Raw genomic sequence first — 18,540 nt, forward strand, 5'->3', positions numbered from 1 at the left:
GTACATCAGTAGTCCACTAGGTGGAGCAGTAGTCCACTCGGGGGAGTTCTATTACAATGAGTTACTTATATAATACTAAGAGATGGGGCTATCTCCACAACAGAATGATTCTATGAGGTAATGGATAAAGTGAAGAGCTTGCCCAATGCAGGTTGCACAAACAGCGCAGCTAACATGCAGGCTGAGGCACCTGGGTAAGCTTTGTCTTGGGCAACTGCTCTGCAGAGGAGAGAGAAGAAGGTTTATTTACTGAGCTATAGAGATTTCATGCACCTGGATGCTTGTCTTAATTAAGCTAAGAAACTTGGCAGATCAGTCCAATATGAGCATTAATCTGAAATAAGGATACGGAAGTGAAGCAGGAGGTGGGAATGTCACGTTCCATTGCCAAATTATTAATCAGTCAAATTATGTTTTTGAAGTGCCAGCTAAATGAAATAAACTAGCAGTATGCAAAAAAAACTTACTGGAGTAAAATAGGCATTCTTCCATTTTTCCTCAAAAGAGGAATCTTACTTCCCACTCTCCCATGTGAGCTGATATGTACATTCTTCACACAATATTGCAAATTTAAAATAGATCCGATTGGGAATTAAAGCGAGATTTCTTTATATAGTCCCATGCTAAAATGTGTAAATCCGGGAACAAATAACCACTCTTCATAACTATGGCCAGCTGCATAGTTTAGGAGTGAAAGCAGCCTGTACACAAGATCCCACTAACACCCCCCTCCCCCATTGCCCCAACATTCAAGTTACACTCAGGGAGACATTTTATCTAAATTATTTCAAACTGAAACACAACAGATTAAATTATCTTGAAAATTCAAGACAGGCAGTCTCCATAATTAAATATATTATACTTGACTTCACATATTGCAGTACAGCCATGGATGAGTAAAAGAGATAATCCTTTCACCATAATTTCTTAATCCTCATCTGTAGTAGGCATAATTGCCGTTGCTCTTTTTAGGGTTAGATCTCCAGTATGACAGATATTAAGGTGGGGGGGGGGGGGGAGATTGCCCGCCGCCCTGTTTTGGGTAGATAATTTAAATTATTCGAATTATTACCGCCCAGTGGGAGGCGGAGGGAAGAGGTAGGAAATTGGGCTATTAGTTTTCAACACCGCCTCCCAGCACTTTCGGGTGCTGTTGGAGGTGGAGGGGCGGTATTGGGCTGGGAGCTGGGCTGTATCCATTAGCGGCGCGCTGACCACGTCAGAGCGGCGCTGATGACTACGAGACCGAGTGAGGTCTCCATGGCCCACTGGGCCACCAGGGAGGGGGCCGGCCGAACCAGCGGCCCAATACCGCTGCAGAGTTGGCCGACAATTGAAAGAAAAATGGTGGCCGTGGCGGTGCGCCCTCCCCTTTAAGGGCAGCTGCACCACCCAACCACCGGCAGCTTCCAACCAGTGCCAACCGTGCTCCTGTGGGGCTCCCGTGGGGAAAATCCCCCCCCCCCCCCCACCCGTGAGTCGGTGCGCCGGGAAGGGCGGGAAACCCGTTTCCGCTGCCCCCAGCCCGCCTCTGAGAGGCGGTTATAGGCCTTAAAAAAAGGGACAATTTCAGCCCCTAAATGTTTGGATCCATTTGCTTAGGAATGTGGGCTGTTTTGTCATACTGTTCAGCCACCAAAGAACTCACTTCAGGAATGGAAGCAAGTCTTCCTCGATTCCGAGGGACTGCTTATGGTGATGATGATGAAGAACTATTTCTATGAACATCTTCTGAGCACTGGTTTGAGAAGAGAAACTGTCGTTGAGTCAATGTGTGAGGAATACTGAATACTGATTCAGGTGTAAGTCATTGAAAACGCTGACATTTTTACTTCAAAAGTAAAGATTAACAGAAGCAATCACTTTGAAAAAATGCTGCCACATTTTAAATCTTTTGCAGTGGAATCAGTTAGAACAGTTCTGATATTTTGCAATTAATTCTGTGGACAGGATGAGCAGCTGTTGTATGAGACATTCAAGATCTGACCTATTCACTGTAAAATTTTGATTATATAAATACCTTTATAACAATGCTGAGTATAGAATGGAAAACCTAGAAATGGTTACATTATACTCGTGGATTTATGGCATTGGTCGTGGTAGGTCAGAACATTTAAGGGCTGATTTTCCTCTGTCCTGCCCCCCAAATAGCACCGAAAAAAATGAGTGCAATAGAAAGAAAGACTTGTATATAGTGCCTTTCATGACCTTAAAATGTACCAATGTGCCTTACAGCCAATTAATTAGTTTTGAAGTGCTGTCACAGCTGTAATGTCAGCCAATTTGCAACCAGCAAGATCCCACGAACAGCGATGAGATAGTGACCAGATAATTTTTGGGGATGTTAGAGGGATAGCTATTAGCCAGTGGTGGTAGTTTATAATGACAAAGGGGTTGAGGGTGGGTTTATGAGGTGGGGGTGTGGGCAGAGGTTTTGAAAGTGTTTGCGGCATGGGTTTTCATTAAGCTTTTTTGGGCTACCAAGCTCAAACTGGGAAAATGGATATTCCTACTGAAATTCTGCTTTATTTGTGTTATTTGGAAGAGGAGAAGGTAGGAACATATGGATGGCACACATGTCGTTACACCAGAGGGAGGGCTTATTATTATGAAGTCAGGGTGGGATGTCTGACTTTGGTGCAATTGTTGGCACGATTACATTTTCTGCGACCTGGCAGCCACTGTTGCTGAGTGCTGCCATTTCCATTTATGTTACAGGCCACCTCGTGCCATGAAGCTTCAATTGTTTGTCTCAAGAACCAGAGACCATCTGCCGGGAACAGGATCTCCTTCCTCTGGTGCACTTGCTCCCCAGCGAGTTCTCCAATGCCCCAGCAGAAAAATAGACAGCGTTGTTACTTCCATAAATTGTTGTTGACATTCCTTCCAATTACATTGCTTCTGCGCTTATGTTTGCGCACACACAAACCAGTCTTTAAAGCCCGCAGCAGCAGAGGATTTTTCACCCACTAATGAATGAGCTCCCAATGAGAGGCATTCCTGATGACTGTGGTCTGGCCACACTATGTAAGTGAGGCTCAATCCGAAAATAGATAGGGCGATTGGGCATGTATCCAAATTATGCCCTGACAGAGGCCCCACACGAGATTTAGGGATTTGTTGCTTATAATGACTGGAGTATTATCCTATGAAACATACTATAGTTAGGGCAATTTTTGTGACGCAATTTCGCACAAAATCTTGTGAATTTCACCATAGAACTCAACATTTCCCCCACCAGTTTCTTTACTTACCAACATAAACTTTAGTTAACAGTGTGTTTCAAAGTGCCTGTATTCTGCTTCACTGAACCTGCTGGAGAGTGAAAGATTTCCAGCTGGTTGCTTTCATAAACCTTTCTTAATTTCTCACTGGGAGTTCTTTAACCATTTCCTTTGCTTTTTATTTGTAATGTTCTTTACCTGCTTGTTCTGGTTTATCATTGTTTTACTGGAACCAAATAATCAAAGTGTGACATCAAAGTAAGTGTAAATGATAGGAAATTTGTACCATTTTTATAATATTGATAGATAGAATTTCGATGAATATTTTTGCAGTAATTTCCCACAATATCCCTAACTCATTTTTGCATATTTTTAAGCCTGATCCTTAACCATGGTGATCTAACTAATCTGAAGAAAATCATTATATTATACCAATTTTTTTTAGAGCAAGATTATAGCAAAAATGAGTAAAAGATGGATGGTGAGGAGACACGGAGAAGATTTAAAGCTCATGAGTGGGCTGGTCTGATCACTCATGAGTAATGAGAGTGAATTATGGTCAGTGCAAATTGTAGGATTTAATTCATATTCCATAGATATTCATCATGTATTCTTGTTAGTACTATCTATTAAAGCTGGATGTAAATATTCATTTTAGATACAGGTTGTGTTGAGCAGATCATGGAATGGTTCCAATTAAATCACTGCGAATCAGATTTTTCTCCTCAGAGTGCCATCTGATCTCCATTACAACATCAGCTGCATGAAACATGAAATATGAATATTGGAGACAAATCAGACAATTCTCATTAACCACAGCGCAGCAATCATGAGGTCTTGGCGGTTGCTTAGTTACTTTAAGAACATTTCTTTACCTCTTGCACTATTGATATTTACTTTATCAATTAGTTAACATGCAACTTAAAACAGATATAGAAAGCACCAAACCCTTGTAGAATCATACCGACAGCCAGAAGAAATCAATCAGCAACTAACCTGCAAATAATTGATGATCCCTTTAAATAGCACAGGTGTGGGGGGTCCTTGCTGCTGCTGAACATGTGTTCAACTGTGCGAGCTTGAGAGGGGGCATTAGTTGGAGCATGGCGTCCAAAATGGCAGCACTGGCATAAAATCAGCATTGCATGCATACTTCCAGTGGACGTCATCGCAGGCACGCGACCGTCCTCACCAATATGGTGTCCGGAGCGGTTCGCCCCACAAGTGCGTACGCGTGATGCAGACGCCATTTTGGACCTCTACGTGCACTCGTAGCACCCAAAAAACGAGTGCTACGGATCCGAATTTTGCACCCAGTATCTATTCATTTTGAAGAAATGGGAATGTACATAAACATCAATTTAGAAAATTTTTCTTTAAGTCTGAATGTAGTAATATTATGGATACATAAGACCGTTCTAGGAGGAAATAGTTAACCTTGTATCCCTAACAATCACAAATCAGGAAAGGGGTACTGAGGTGAATGATCTTATTGAATGGTGGTGCAGGCTCGAAGGGCCTAATGGCCTACTGCTGATCTATTTTCTATGTTTCTATGTTTCTATCAATGAATCCCAGACTGGTACCCTAATGATTATCTCTCTCCTTTACCCCTTCGCTCATTGATACATAAATTGGCCCTTTTCATGAATTCCCCGACGCGGAATTGGGCTGTACGCTGCCTCCGGCGCTTCCTTTGAGGGGCGCTCCCTAGGCGGTAGCACACCGATGAGTCCAGCATCGCATGGTGCAGGTCAGCGCTACGATCCGCGGGATGCACTACCACGCCCCTCCCCTGCACTTTGCGGGCCCTTTGGTGGCCACCAGGAATGCGATCGACTGGGCCAGCTGCCCGGCACCTAAAAGGGACTGCCGGGCTGCACGATGGCGGTCTGGCCGACGCCTGGGCCGACAAATATAGATAGGGACCCGGGGCGCTAAAGGCTTCCCCTTGAAGGGGCGCCCCAGCAACTGGTGTCCGCCAGCCTCGCGGCCCTCGGGGCAATTTACCCCGAGGGACGTTAATGGGTCGGCAAGGTGCCGGCGAGCGCGGCGCTGATATCATTGGCGTTTGCACGCTGGCATGGGGCGCTAATTGTAGGGCGCGACGCTGCTGGGACAGCCCCCCTCCAAACTTCCGGGGCAATTTCGTGGGAGCCGGTAGTGACCCCTACCCCCGGTCGAAAATGCCATTGTGCCCCGCTAGCGCCCCGGGGTTATAAAAAGGGGCAATTTTACCCCCAAAATATTCTACAAATGATTTAATGTAACATCTCATATAGACTCTGTGGAAAAAATGGTGTTTAAAACAATTAACTGAAGATTTCCTCGATGAATTAGGTGCAGTGAAACCTTAAAGCTGTTAGTTATTTATGATTTAACAACAATTAGCACAGAGAGGAAAATATCCCCGCTGTGCCTTTTAAAATGAAATATTTTTCAAGTACCCTTGTACACCTGAGGTAATCTCTTTTATTTCATACATTTTGAAGCAGGACAGCTATACTGCTTCCAATACCATGTTCCTGGAGTTGCTGGAGTAACAGATGCAGAACTGTGTTTACTCTGTTTCTCATCACACTGCCTATTGCATGGGAAATATGTTCAGGAATAGATGGGAATATATTGCTTCAGTCTCTTTAAACTAAAAATGTCGGATTACCTAAAAATATGGGCAATGGATGGGTGGGTGGGGGGAGGGGTGGGGTATGGCCATGACTCCTGTGGAAATGGGGAAACACTCTTCCTCCTCCAGCTCCACAGGAATTTTAAGAAAATACTTTTCTTTTCACAGCCTACATTTGGTTGGTGGCATCTAGAGCCACTGAAGACCGCTGAATGGGGCAAGCCCGACGCCTGTCCCGCTCGCTGGAGACAAATTTCTAAAAAGGGTCCTCGACAGACATTAAGCCCCTTGTTTACATATCCACTCGGGGTGCCTAAATAACTGACCCCACGAATTTAGCAGTGGGACCAATGCTTGTGCAGGTTGGGCACAGGTTGCCCCAGTGCCTGGAAAATGGACCCAATGCATACCAATTTCTACCCTGTGCGACCTGTAACAAAGCTGCAGAGATAGTCGTCATGATATGGATAAACATTCAGTACTAATATTCAGTTTTTAATAATATAGCTCTCACCTGCTTTTATTACATCTCGATCTCCTGCAAGGTCATTCACTGCACATAAATAGCTTAATATGTGGCTTGGTTCTAGTATCTATTACTGATGTTTTGCCATAAAGCAATAAAGCTTTACAGGGTGAAAACATGATGAAACATCTGCAATATTGCAACAGAGGTAGGGTTGCCACCTGTCGTGGAAACCAGATATAGGACAGGGGATGGGATAATGATTAGAGCTCTGAGATTTGCTTTGCTTTCATATAAATTCATTCACACCTCAATAAACTCAATAATTAATGCCTCCACATCATGAGAGGGGAACAGTTTTTTCAAAATGGGAATGTATGCAGTACAAAGCATGGACAGGTGGTATCCCTAAAATTGATTATCATGCTACAGGGTACTGTTTTCAGAATACAATTATACCTCATAACATTGTCAATGGAAAGCATCCTACATAATCAACTGGAAGCTGCACTTCTCACCCAGAAGTACTCTACAAAATAACCCTGTTTGGAAAATCACATGAAAAAAAACCTGAACTTTGGTGATTGATAATAAGATTATCAAAAATTGCACCATGACTTTCATACAGGCTTTAGTCAGCTATCGTTATGGAATATGGATTCTGAGACGTGCCCAGATGAGATCTTAATGTAAACAGCGATATTGACTTTCTGTTACAGGAAAGTTCCATCACAGTGATTTTTCCCACCAGCATTGTTATTTGTGCAATATTTATATTGGCAATAAAATGTTTACCACTCCGTTATGTAGCGGTAACACGACTGCCGTGGCAGCTGATTGATATTTCCCACATTATTTATGTTGGCTGGTGATATCGATGGCCCCTATTCAGAGCAGTACCAAATATAATTGAAGTAGGATAACTGCTTTAATTATTCCACTTCTATGGAAGTGGTGAAATAAAGACATGCCTACACTTGGCACTGATAGTAAGAAAGCACTACAAAATATGAAACTGAAGCACATAGGCTGTCACAACATGCTTTATTCTTGGAACCCATGAAAAAGACAAGGAGTCCCCAACTTCCCTAAACAGATCAATACAGCTCTTAGAAACTGTGGACTCAATTTTGCCCAAGCCTGTTTTCTGGCATATCGCCAGAGTTACGCCCGTTTTTCTAGGCCAGAAATGAGCCATAAATAATTTGCCAAAGTTTCTCCAATCTATAATTCAAATTTGTCCAGTCGCCTTGGGGACGTGGAGAGTGGGGGGCGGGGGGTGTGGGGGTGTGGGGGGGCGGGGCTCGCTGTCTGCACTGAAAAACAATGCTGCATCTTCTGCGCATACGCGGAAAAACAGTTACGTTTCTGACGTTGTTGCAATGTACGTGCAAGTGCAGTACAGCTCCGAGTTGGCAATCGGCCATTTTTAAAGAGCCAGTTGTGTGTGTGAGTAGGAGTGCTGTGTGACAGCATTGGAAAAATCACAGCTGCAGCAGTACTAGATGCAACTTGGTGTAAGGACCAAGAATTTCTTACAGGAAGAAGTGGAGGCACTAGTTACTGTGATTGAGAACGGATGGCAGGAGCTGGACACCAGCAGAGGTCCCATAAAAGTTCCACCCAAAGAAATGAAGAAATGCTGGAACCAAGTTGCAGAAGATTACTGCACAATGGTGACCACCACAAGATCTGGAGGCCAATGTAAAAAGGACTAGCAGGCCCTTGGTCAAGTAGTTAGTGTAAGTAATATTTTTATTTAGTCAATGCAATTGCAATTGTAAATGTGACCATTCGTATGTTCCATCCAGCAGAAAGACACCCTCTCTAAAAGGTTAGGTTTTCATCTTTGTAGAGGAAGGCGGCACATAATAAAAGGGCAAGAACTCGAACAGGAGGAGGCCCAGCAAATCTGCACCCACTGACACCCTTGGAAGACAGGGTCAATGCTTTGATAGTTCCTGCCTGGAGAAAAGCAATCACCAATGCACAAGCCGGGCCCTCACTCGAGTGAGAGGATAAGTCCTGCAAATTCATCGTGGCCCTTCAAATCAACTGCTGCCTGGCCTGCGCTGTGTGAGCCTCCTCTGCTGCTAACCATTTGACTGTTTTGCAGAACTTGAGGCCAACCCTGACAATGCAGAAGAAGATTCAGATGCGGATGAGCCTGAAGAGGAGAACATCTTTTGAATCCAACTCTCCAGACTAAGAACATGGGGGTGAGGGGGAGGGGATGGAGCTGGATGAAGCCCCCACTGTTTTACTGACTTTGGAGGAGGTACCACTCATTGCGGTGACAGCCCCTTTTAATCTAATTTCCCAATCACCTTGCCCAACTCACCCCTCACACCTACGTAATTGGCTTTGTTTAAGTTTAATGGCTAGACTTTCCATTATTGTGCAGATCGCCCAAAAATGGGGTTTATTTCCAGCGTTGGTGTTTATTATGGGTTTTGAGATCGCCGGAGTATCGCCCGTTTTCAAACCCTCTAGCTTCCACTTTATAAAATGGGCGTTAGCGGGAGCAATGTGAAATGGGTGTTAGCGGTATTTTTTTCTTCTTCTGTCGGAAAATGTCAGTGTCCATAACAACGCCATAGCAATGTTCTTTTCCTGCGTTTTGGGAGGTCAGAGGTCATCAATACATGCACAGAAGAGGAGAGAGAGCGAGAGAGCAGAGAGGAAGAGAACGCTTGTGTGGGTTTGTTGTGAGGGTGTTTGTGGTTTGTTTGGCTGTTGTGGGAGTTTGGACGGATTTTTATGAGGAGTACTCATTAAAAATAGCACTTTTTAGCTCTGTGAGATGGAAATATCTGTCACAAAAATATTTAAAAATGGAAGGCATGGAGGAGGCGCGAAATCATGACATGGAGGTGGAGGAGGCTGGTGAGGGCAGTGATGTTGGAAAGGAAGTGGACATGAGATATCGAAAAATATAGAAACATAGAAAATAGGTGCAGGAGCAGGCCATTCAGCCCTTCTAGCCTGCACCGCCATTCAATGAGTTCATGGCTGAACATGAAACTTCAGTACCCCCTTCCTGCTTTCTCGCCATAACCCTTGATCCCCCGAGTAGTAAGGACTTCATCTAACTCCCTTTTGAATATATTTAGTGAATTGGCCTCAACTACTTTCTGTGGTAGAGAATTCCACAGGTTCACCACTCTCTGGCTTATCCCTTATCCTCAGACTGTGACCCCTGGTTCTGGACTTCCCCAACATTGGGAACATTCTTCCTGCATCTAACCTGTCTAAACCCGTCAGAATTTTAAACGTTTCTATGAGGTCCCCTCTCATTCTTCTGAACTCCAGTGAATACAAGCCCAGTTGATCCAGTCTTTCTTGATAGGTCAGTCCCGCCATCCCGGGAATCAGTCTGGTGAATCTTCGCTGCACTCCCTCAATAGCAAGAATGTCCTTCCTCAAGTTAGGAGACCAAAACTGTACACAATACTCCAGGTGTGGCCTCACCAAGGCCCTGTACAACTGTAGCAACACCTCCCTGCCCCTGTATTCAAATCCCCTTGCTATGAAGGCCAACATGCCATTTGCTTTCTTAACCGCCTGCTGTACCTGCATGCTAACCTTCAATGACTGATGGACCATGACACCCAGGTCTCGTTGCACCTTCCCTTTTCCTAATCTGTCACCATTCAGATAATAGTCTGTCTCTCTGTTTTTACCACCAAAGTGGATAACCTCACATTTATCCACATTATACTTCATCTGCCATGCATTTGCCCACTCACCTAACCTATCCAAGTCACTCTGCAGCCTAATAGCATCCTCCTCGCAGCTCACACTGCCACCCAACTTAGTGTCATCCTCAAATTTGGAGATACTGCATTTAATCCCCTCGTCTAAATCATTAATGTACAATGTAAACAGCTGGGGCCCCAGCACAGAACCTTGCGGCACCCCACTAGTCACTGCCTGCCATTCTGAAAAGTACCCGTTTACTCCTACTCTTTGCTTCCTGTCTGACAACCAGTTCTCAATCCACGTCAGCACACTACCCCCAATCCCATGTGCTTTAACTTTGCACATTAATCTCTTGTGTGGGACCTTGTCGAAAGCCTTCTGAAAGTCCAAATATACCACATCAACTGGTTCTCCTTTGTCCACTTTACTGGAAACATCCTCAAAAAATTCCAGAAGATTTGTCAAGCATGATTTCCCTTTCACAAATCCATGCTGACTTGGACCTATCATGTCACCATTTTCCAGATGCACTGCTATGACATCGTTAATAATTGATTCCATCATTTTACCCACTACTGAGGTCAGACTGACCGGTCTATAATTCCCTGTTTTCTCTCTCCCTCCTTTTTTAAAAAGTGGGGTTACATTGGCTACCCTCCACTCCATAGGAACTGATCCAGAGTCAATGGAATGTTGGAAAATTACTGTCAATGCATCCGCTATTTCCAAGGCCACCTCCTTAAGTACTCTGGGATGCAGTCCATCAGGCCCTGGGGATTTATCGGCCTTCAATCCCATCAATTTCCCCAACACAATTTCCCGACTAATAAAGATTTCCCTCAGTTCCCCCTCCTTACTAGACCCTCTGACCCCTTTTATATCCGGGCGAGGAGATTCTCGGATGAGGAAAATGCTGCCCTCCTGCAGGAGGTGGCGTCACGTTGGGGTCAATTGACCCGGGGTGGGCGTGGGAAGCTGCCCCCGAAGGTTTATCAGAAGATTTGGGCTGAAATCGCTGAGGTGGTCTCGTCGGTGATGCACGAGGTGCGTGAGGGAAACCAGTGCCGCAAGTGCTGGAACGACCTTGTCGGCTCCGGCAGAGTAAGTATTACATTTATTTACATTTACTTATATATTTATATAATTGAAATTGTAAGTGTAATGAGTAAATAAATTCACATCTGATGTATTGCAGTTAGACCGGTAATGTTTTACTCAAATCCTACGTTTACGGTGTATGTCTTTAGGTTAATAATGATAATAATAATAATTATAACATCTGTTGGTTATGTGTTGTATCAGTATCTGTGACAGTATCTAGCAATGATCTTACGCAATGATCTCATGCCATGTCGTGCTGTTGTTACCTTTTGCAGAAGAAGCTTTCGAAGAATAGGGCTGAGCAGCGACGCACGGGTGGCGGCCCACCAATCATGTGCGAGCTGACCAACCTTGAGGAGCAGGCGCTGGCACTAGCGGGGATCCACCCCCGGTCAGCCACGCATGCGGCAGCAGAACCTGATGTTATGCCATGTGAGTAAAGTATACACCATTGCGTGCTGTAAAGTCAATAGATGCCACACTCACTCATATCCGAACAATATGTAATAGATGATTAATGAAAGTGTTATGTAATTAATGATGGGCTCATGAAAATCATTGTAATGCAGAATTCGGTTATGTTCATTAAATGTGATGTCTGTGATTATTTTGATAGCGGTAGTGCTGTTCACGTGCATATGACAGATTAGGAAAAGGGGAGGTGCAACGAGACCTAGGTGTCATGGTACATCAGTCATTGAAAGTTGGCATGCAGGTACAGCAGGCGGTGAAGAAGGCAAATGGTATGTTGGCCTTCATAGCGAGAGCATTTGAGTACAGGAGCAGGGAGGTCTTACTGCAGTTGTACAGGGCCTTGGTGAGACCACACCTTGAGTATTGTGTGCAGTTTTGGTCTCCTAATCTGAGGAAGGACGTGCTTGCCATTGAGGGATTGCAGCGAAGGTTCACCAGACTGATTCCCGGGATGGCAGGGCTGAGATATGAGGAAAGACTGGATCGGTTAGGCTTATACACACTGGAATTTAGAAGAATGAGAGGGGATCTCATAGAAACGTATAAAATTCTGATAGGACTGGACAGGTTAGATGCAGGTAGAATGTTCCTGATGTTGGGGAAGTCCAGAACCAGGGGTCACAGTCTAAAGATAAGGGGTAAGCCATATAGGACCGAGATGAGGAGAAACTTTTTCACCCAGAGAGTTGTGAACCTGTGGAATTCTCTGCTGCAGAAAGTTGTTGAGTCCAGTTCGTTGGACATATTCAAAAGGGAGTTAGATGTGGCCCTTACGGCTAAAGGGATCAGTGGGTATGGAGAGAAGGCAGGGGTGGGGTACTGAGGTTGCATGATCAGCCATGATCATATTGAATGGCGGTGCAGGCTTGAAGGGCCGAATTGCCTGCTCCTGCACCTATTTTCTATGTTTCTATGTAGCGTTTGAATTACACTGTGACCCTAGCACCCCCTTCTCCTCTAATTACCTCATTTATGTTTTGTAGCTCAGCCAAGAGTACAGTCGCTGCCAACAGCACCGAGACGAGGTGATGATCCGGCGGTGGTGTCTGCGGTGGATCGTGCTTCTGGTGTTGAGGAGCCCTGAATCTCGCCCATTGAGCTGCAGGTTGTCCTCTCCACTGAGGACAGTGAGGAGTTGGAGGAGCCTGCAGCAACAAGCTCCATGTCAAGCACACCGATTACATTTAGTGCTCCTCCACCGTGGAGGTAGCAGGCCCAAGCACTTTGCCGCAGGGCACCACAAGTGTCTCCATGCCGGCGCCGACCCCGCGGAGGTTGGTTCGACGCAGCAGGACTGCTCCACGATCGGCAGATCTCAGCGGGAACATGGTACATTTGTCCAGGAGGAGTGTTGACGTAGGTCAGCAGATCCTTCAGACAATGGAGGGCATATCCCATCAGCTGGCCAGCATGTGCGCCACCGTGACGGAGAACATGCCATGGATAACGGTGGCCCTGGAGGTGATAGCCAGGAACACTGGTGCCAGGGGGCTATCAGTATTCCCAGAATGCAGCCCTGAACCCCAAGGTGCTGCACCCCCATTGCCAACGACACATGAGAGCCAGGGGGAAGCTCTTGCTTCTGGCTCGGAGTACATTTCCTCCTCGGGAACATCCTCTCCAGCATCTGGCTAACTAGCGGATCTGCTGTCATCCCCCCCAATGAAGCAACGCCTGAGGAGCACTGCGGCAAGGCGGCTTAGAGTCGGAAGGGGAAGGGAAAGGGGTAGAGGGGGGGAAAAATGCGGGGGGGGGGGGAAAGGAGAATGAGGTACATGGCCGCAGGAGTTCGAGTTCTAACAGTATTGTTGTTGTTGTTGCTAGTTAATGAATGTTGGGAGGTTTGTGAGGGGTGGGGGGTACGTTGTTGTATTTGCATTTGTGTTATTTGTGTTATTAGTGTTATTGGAAATGTTAAAAATGTTATAAATGTTATAAATGTTATAAATTTGTTGTGGGGTGAGGTGGGGTGGGATGGGGTATTTCTTTAAAGTAATAATTATGAATTAATACAAATGGTTTCATTAAAATATTTTAATTTAACATTACATTGTTGCGCATTTTCTCAGATAGCTGTAATGTTAGGGTTAGGGTTAGGGATGCCCCGAGGGCATCGACCACCTCCTCGACCTTCTCTTTCTCTCTCTCCTGGGGTGGACCGGCAGTCCCTTCTGGCAATTCTTGTCCCCTCCTGATAGCCAAGTTGTGCAGCATGCAGCAAACCACCATGAATTGAGCTACCTGCTCAGGGTGGTATTGTAACTCACCTCCTGAGTGGTCGAGGCATCTAAAGCGCTGCTTAAGCACTCCAATTGTGTTTTCGACGAAATTCGCGCAGCTATGTGGCTTTCGTTGTATCGCTTCTCGGCTTCTGTCTGGATCTTACACAGGGGGGTCATTAGCCATGTGGCGAGGCCATATCCATTGTCACCAAGCATCCAGCATTGACCTTGTGGCTGACTGGTAAACATGTCAGATACAGCGCTCTCACACAGAATGTGAGTATCATGGATGCTGCCCGGAAATTTGGTATTTACTGCCATTATAATTTACTTGTGGCTGACTTGTGCACATTCAGGGAGTGGAATTCCTTTCAGTTCTGAAAAACCTCTGCATCCTGAAAAGGTACCCGCATCTCGATGTGTGTACAATCTATTGCTCCCTGCACCTTGGGGAAGTTTGCTGTTCTGGAGAATCCTCGAGCCCTCTCAGTCTGTGCCTCCCTGGTCATAGGGAAGCTGATAAAGTCCATCCTGCGTACAGGGCTTCAGTCACCTGTCGAATGCTGCAATGTGTGGCGTGCTGAGATATAGCACAAATGTCGCCAGCTGAGGCCTGAAAGGAACCCAGTGCGTAGAAGGAAAGTGCCGCAGTTACCTTCACCTCAACGGACAGTGCGGTCCTGATGGTGCTGGTCGGCTGCAGATCTGGCCTAATGAGCTGGCATATCTCACTGATGACCTCTTTCCAGAAGCACAGTCTCCTAAGGCACGTCTTATCGGACAAGTTCAGGTAAGACCGCTTCTCCCTTTAAGTGCGTTGGGTGTAAGTTCTTGTCCTCCTCCTCCTCAGTCTGTCACCTCTTTAATTGGGCACATAATGCTCTTCAATATACCTTCTCCCATCTCTAGTCCGCAGCCTGTGCATAGTCATCAAGTCAGGCCCCATTACAATAACCTATTGTTCACAAACAATAAATTTACCTCCTAAAACAAATAAAATAAATTCAAATAGTCCACAGTATGATAAGATGTTTGTTCAGATTTTCAAATCACTTTAAAATAACTCCAGATTACATCAAAACTCACCATAAGTTGAAGCAGCCTTTTATATGAAAAGTCCTCCGATTTACAAAATGGCGTCCATACCGCTGGGTTAAAGTCAGGTGAGTGCATCTTTCTTTCAGCACTTTAAGGAGCGCCCTGAGAGCGGATGTCCACCAGCTTCATGCCCCGCGAAGCTGCTGTCAACATCTGGTTCACGCTAGCCTCACGGCAATTTCCCCAACGGGGCGGTAAGGGGTCACTGTGGATGGCAATCATGTCATCACCGGTTGCGCAGCTTCCCGGGGCACTAACCGTGGGGTGCCTCGCTGCCGTGACAGCCCCTCTCCAAACTCACGGGCAATTTCTTGGGAGGTGATAGCACCCACCCTCCCCCGGGTGAAAAGTGTCTCCCCCAGAGTCGCTAATGGGGGCTATAAAAAGGGGTAATTTTGCCCCCTTTGTTCATTGGCTTTCAGACCTTGTGGGATTTTGGTGAGAACGTGATGGAAACCAGCTTCTGAGAGCTTTGGGATGTCATCTTTTAGGGTCTGCACGACCTAGATACCATCATCAGGTCTACCCTTCCTCTGAAAAGTGTGCATTCAAATTCAGGACCCAGCATAAGTGGCATTACTGGCATCCCTGGTCCTTAGTTAGCACCTAGAAAGAGTGCCAGAATAGGTTTATGAATAGCACAGAGAGATGCCAGGGGAAGAACTGCGGAGAGAAGTAAAGCACCAAATTATATGTTCAAATGCTGGTGTGAGACTGAAACTCACAAACCTTCTGACTCAGAGATGAGAGTATTATTACTGAGTCGTGGCTGACAAGGGCATCAGAAGTGGAGATAGGGAAATTTTAGTCAAACGTTTGATTGGAAAATGCTGGGTAGATTTCTTTTCCTCAAAATGTCCAAAATAGGAAATTTTAGGAACAGGAAAAGGTCATTTGAACCAACGAGCCTGTCCTTATTGGATCACTTCAACCCTACATTTTTCATCATATCTCTAAAACCCTTTCTCCAGACACATAGGTCGTTGTCTCTTCTACCCATTTTCATTATTTGTTTCTTTGGTAAATTATTCCTCTAAAATTCACCCACAATGCATCTTCTGCCTGAATATAATCTCTTCATCCTCAAATCTCATATCTTTAAAGGTGAAATGGGGTAATCAAAATCTTCTATCTGTAGTAAATGTTCATTAAGAAATATAGGCTATTCACTTTTCTAAGCCATCTATAATTTTAATGTCATCTCTATGTATTCTGCTTTTGGCACTTTGCGCTGGATATTTCTCATTTTGATGGAGGAGTGGTGGAACGGGATTTGCAACTATGTAGTTGCATTAAAAAAAAAACCTGTATTAACTCTAACCCATTTCCCTGGGTTGGGACTTATCTGGCATACAGGGCAGATAGGGAGGGACACCCAACATAGCTTCATAAAAAAGAGGTCATGTCTCACAAATCTAATTGTACATTTTGAAAAAGTTACAATGTTGGTGGATGAGGGAAGCCCAGTAGACATTATCCACTTAGATTTCCAAAAAGCTTTTGACAAGGCACCGCATAAGAGGCTTCTCTATAAGACCGGAGCCTCTGGTATTAGTGGAAATATGTTGAGCTGGATACAGAACTGGCTGGCAGGACGCAGGTAAAGAGCAGTTATAGATGGAGTCGGATCTGTTTGGAGATGGGTCACCAGTAGTTTCTCGCAGGGTTCAGTGTTGGAACCGTTGCTTTTTACTATTTTTATTAATGATCTGGATTTTGGGGTTGAGAGCACAATTTGCAATTTGCAGATGATACCAAGATCTGTGACAGCGTGAGAAATGTAGAAGATGCTTGTCTGATTCAGGCAGATCTTAATGTGTTGGGAGATTGTATTTAGGGTTAGGATTAGGGTCATGACTGGAAAATGATGTATAACTTTGATAAGTGCAGTGTTATGCATGTGGGCAGGGCAAATGCTCAACATTCATACACCCTCCAGGGAAAGGCATTAAAGATAGTGGAGATAGAAAGAGATTTGGGCATTCTAGTGCATACATCGTTAAAGGTACACGAGCAATGCCATGCAGCAATAGCTAGAGAAAATACGGTGTTGGGTATATCCATAGGACAATTGAGTATAAGGTGAGGCATACAATTTTGTCCTTGTACAAGACCTTAATCAGGCTGCACTTGGAATACTGTGTCCAGTTTTGGTCTCCTCACATGGCGGGTGATATTGAGGCTCTGGAAAGGGTGCAGAAGAGGGCAACTAGACTAATTCCAAGTCTAAAGTCTCTTAGTTATCAAGATAGGCTAAAATAGTTGGGACCCTATACCTTACAGCAGCATAGACTTAGGGGGGATATGATTGAGGTTTATAATATAATGAAGGGAATAGACGGTGTTTCAGCTGACAGCTTAATTCAGTTAAATATGTTAGGCTGGACCAGGGTCACAAATTTAAGTTGTATAGGGCTAGATCTAGGTTAGACATCAGGAGGTGGTTCTTTTCCCAGAAAATAGTAGACCTCTGGAACAAGCTGCTGTTTCATGTGGTGGATGCAGACTCACTAAACTCCTTCAAGCGAGAGCTGGATTTGTTTCTGGCTGCAGCAGAGATCACCTCTTACAGAAGGTAGGTACTGGTTTGATGAGAATGATCAGGAGATCCAAGAGCTAATAGATCGCAAGCACAAGGCATTTCTGAGCCTTAAGCAACAACCCAACGCGAGAGCAGCAAAGCAGCATTGCAGACGGCTCAAGGGTGAGGTCCAACAAAAAACCCAGACCTAAAGAACAGGTGGTGGATGGAGAAAGCACAGGAGATACAACAGCTGGCTGACAACCATGATATGCGAGGATTCTTCATCGCAGTCAAGGCCACCTACGATCCAAACATCCAAGGCCCCACCCCTGCTGACCAAGAACGGGGAAACACTCATCAAGGACACCGAGGCAGTCAGGACCCGCTGGAAAGAGCACTTCGAAGATCTCCTCAATCGAGACTCTGCCTTTGACTCGAGTGTTCTCGACTCCATCCCGCAGCATGCTACCCGCCACCACCTCAGTGAAACCTCATCACTGCATGAGGTAGAAAAAGCCATAAGACAACTTAAAAATAACAAAGCTATGGGTGCGGACGGAATTCCTGCTGAGGCATTGAAGTATGACGCGAATACACAACCTCATCTCTCTCATGTGGAGGGAGGAGAGCATGCCGGGGCATCTCAGAGATGCAGTAATCGTGACCATCTTTAAAAAAGGGGACAAGTCTGACTGCGGCAACTACAGAGGGATCTCCCTGCTATCAGCCACTGGGAAAGTCGTCGCTAGATTCCTCCTCAATCGACTTCTTCCCATGGCCGAGGAGCTCCTCCCAGAGTCACAGTGCGGATTTCATCCCCTACGGGGCACAACGGACATGGGGCTAGACTTTCCACTAGGTGGCTAAGGCCTCAATAAACGGGCCTTGTTCTAGCAATGTGGGACGTCTCGCCCGTGCTGATCGCCGGCACAAAGCCCATTTTTTTTGTGATTTTCCACTCGGCCTTACCCCGGCGATATCAAATGGGCGATCTGATTTTTCGCCGATCTCATGATCGTCCCAAAAAAGCAGAAGTCAAATGGAAGTTATAGAAAAAAAAAGCTTCCCTAGCAACGTTATTGTGCGCATGTGTGGGATTTTTT

This window comes from Pristiophorus japonicus, chromosome 3 (genome assembly GCF_044704955.1).
Source record: "Pristiophorus japonicus isolate sPriJap1 chromosome 3, sPriJap1.hap1, whole genome shotgun sequence".
Classification (NCBI taxonomy): Eukaryota; Metazoa; Chordata; class Chondrichthyes; family Pristiophoridae; genus Pristiophorus; species Pristiophorus japonicus.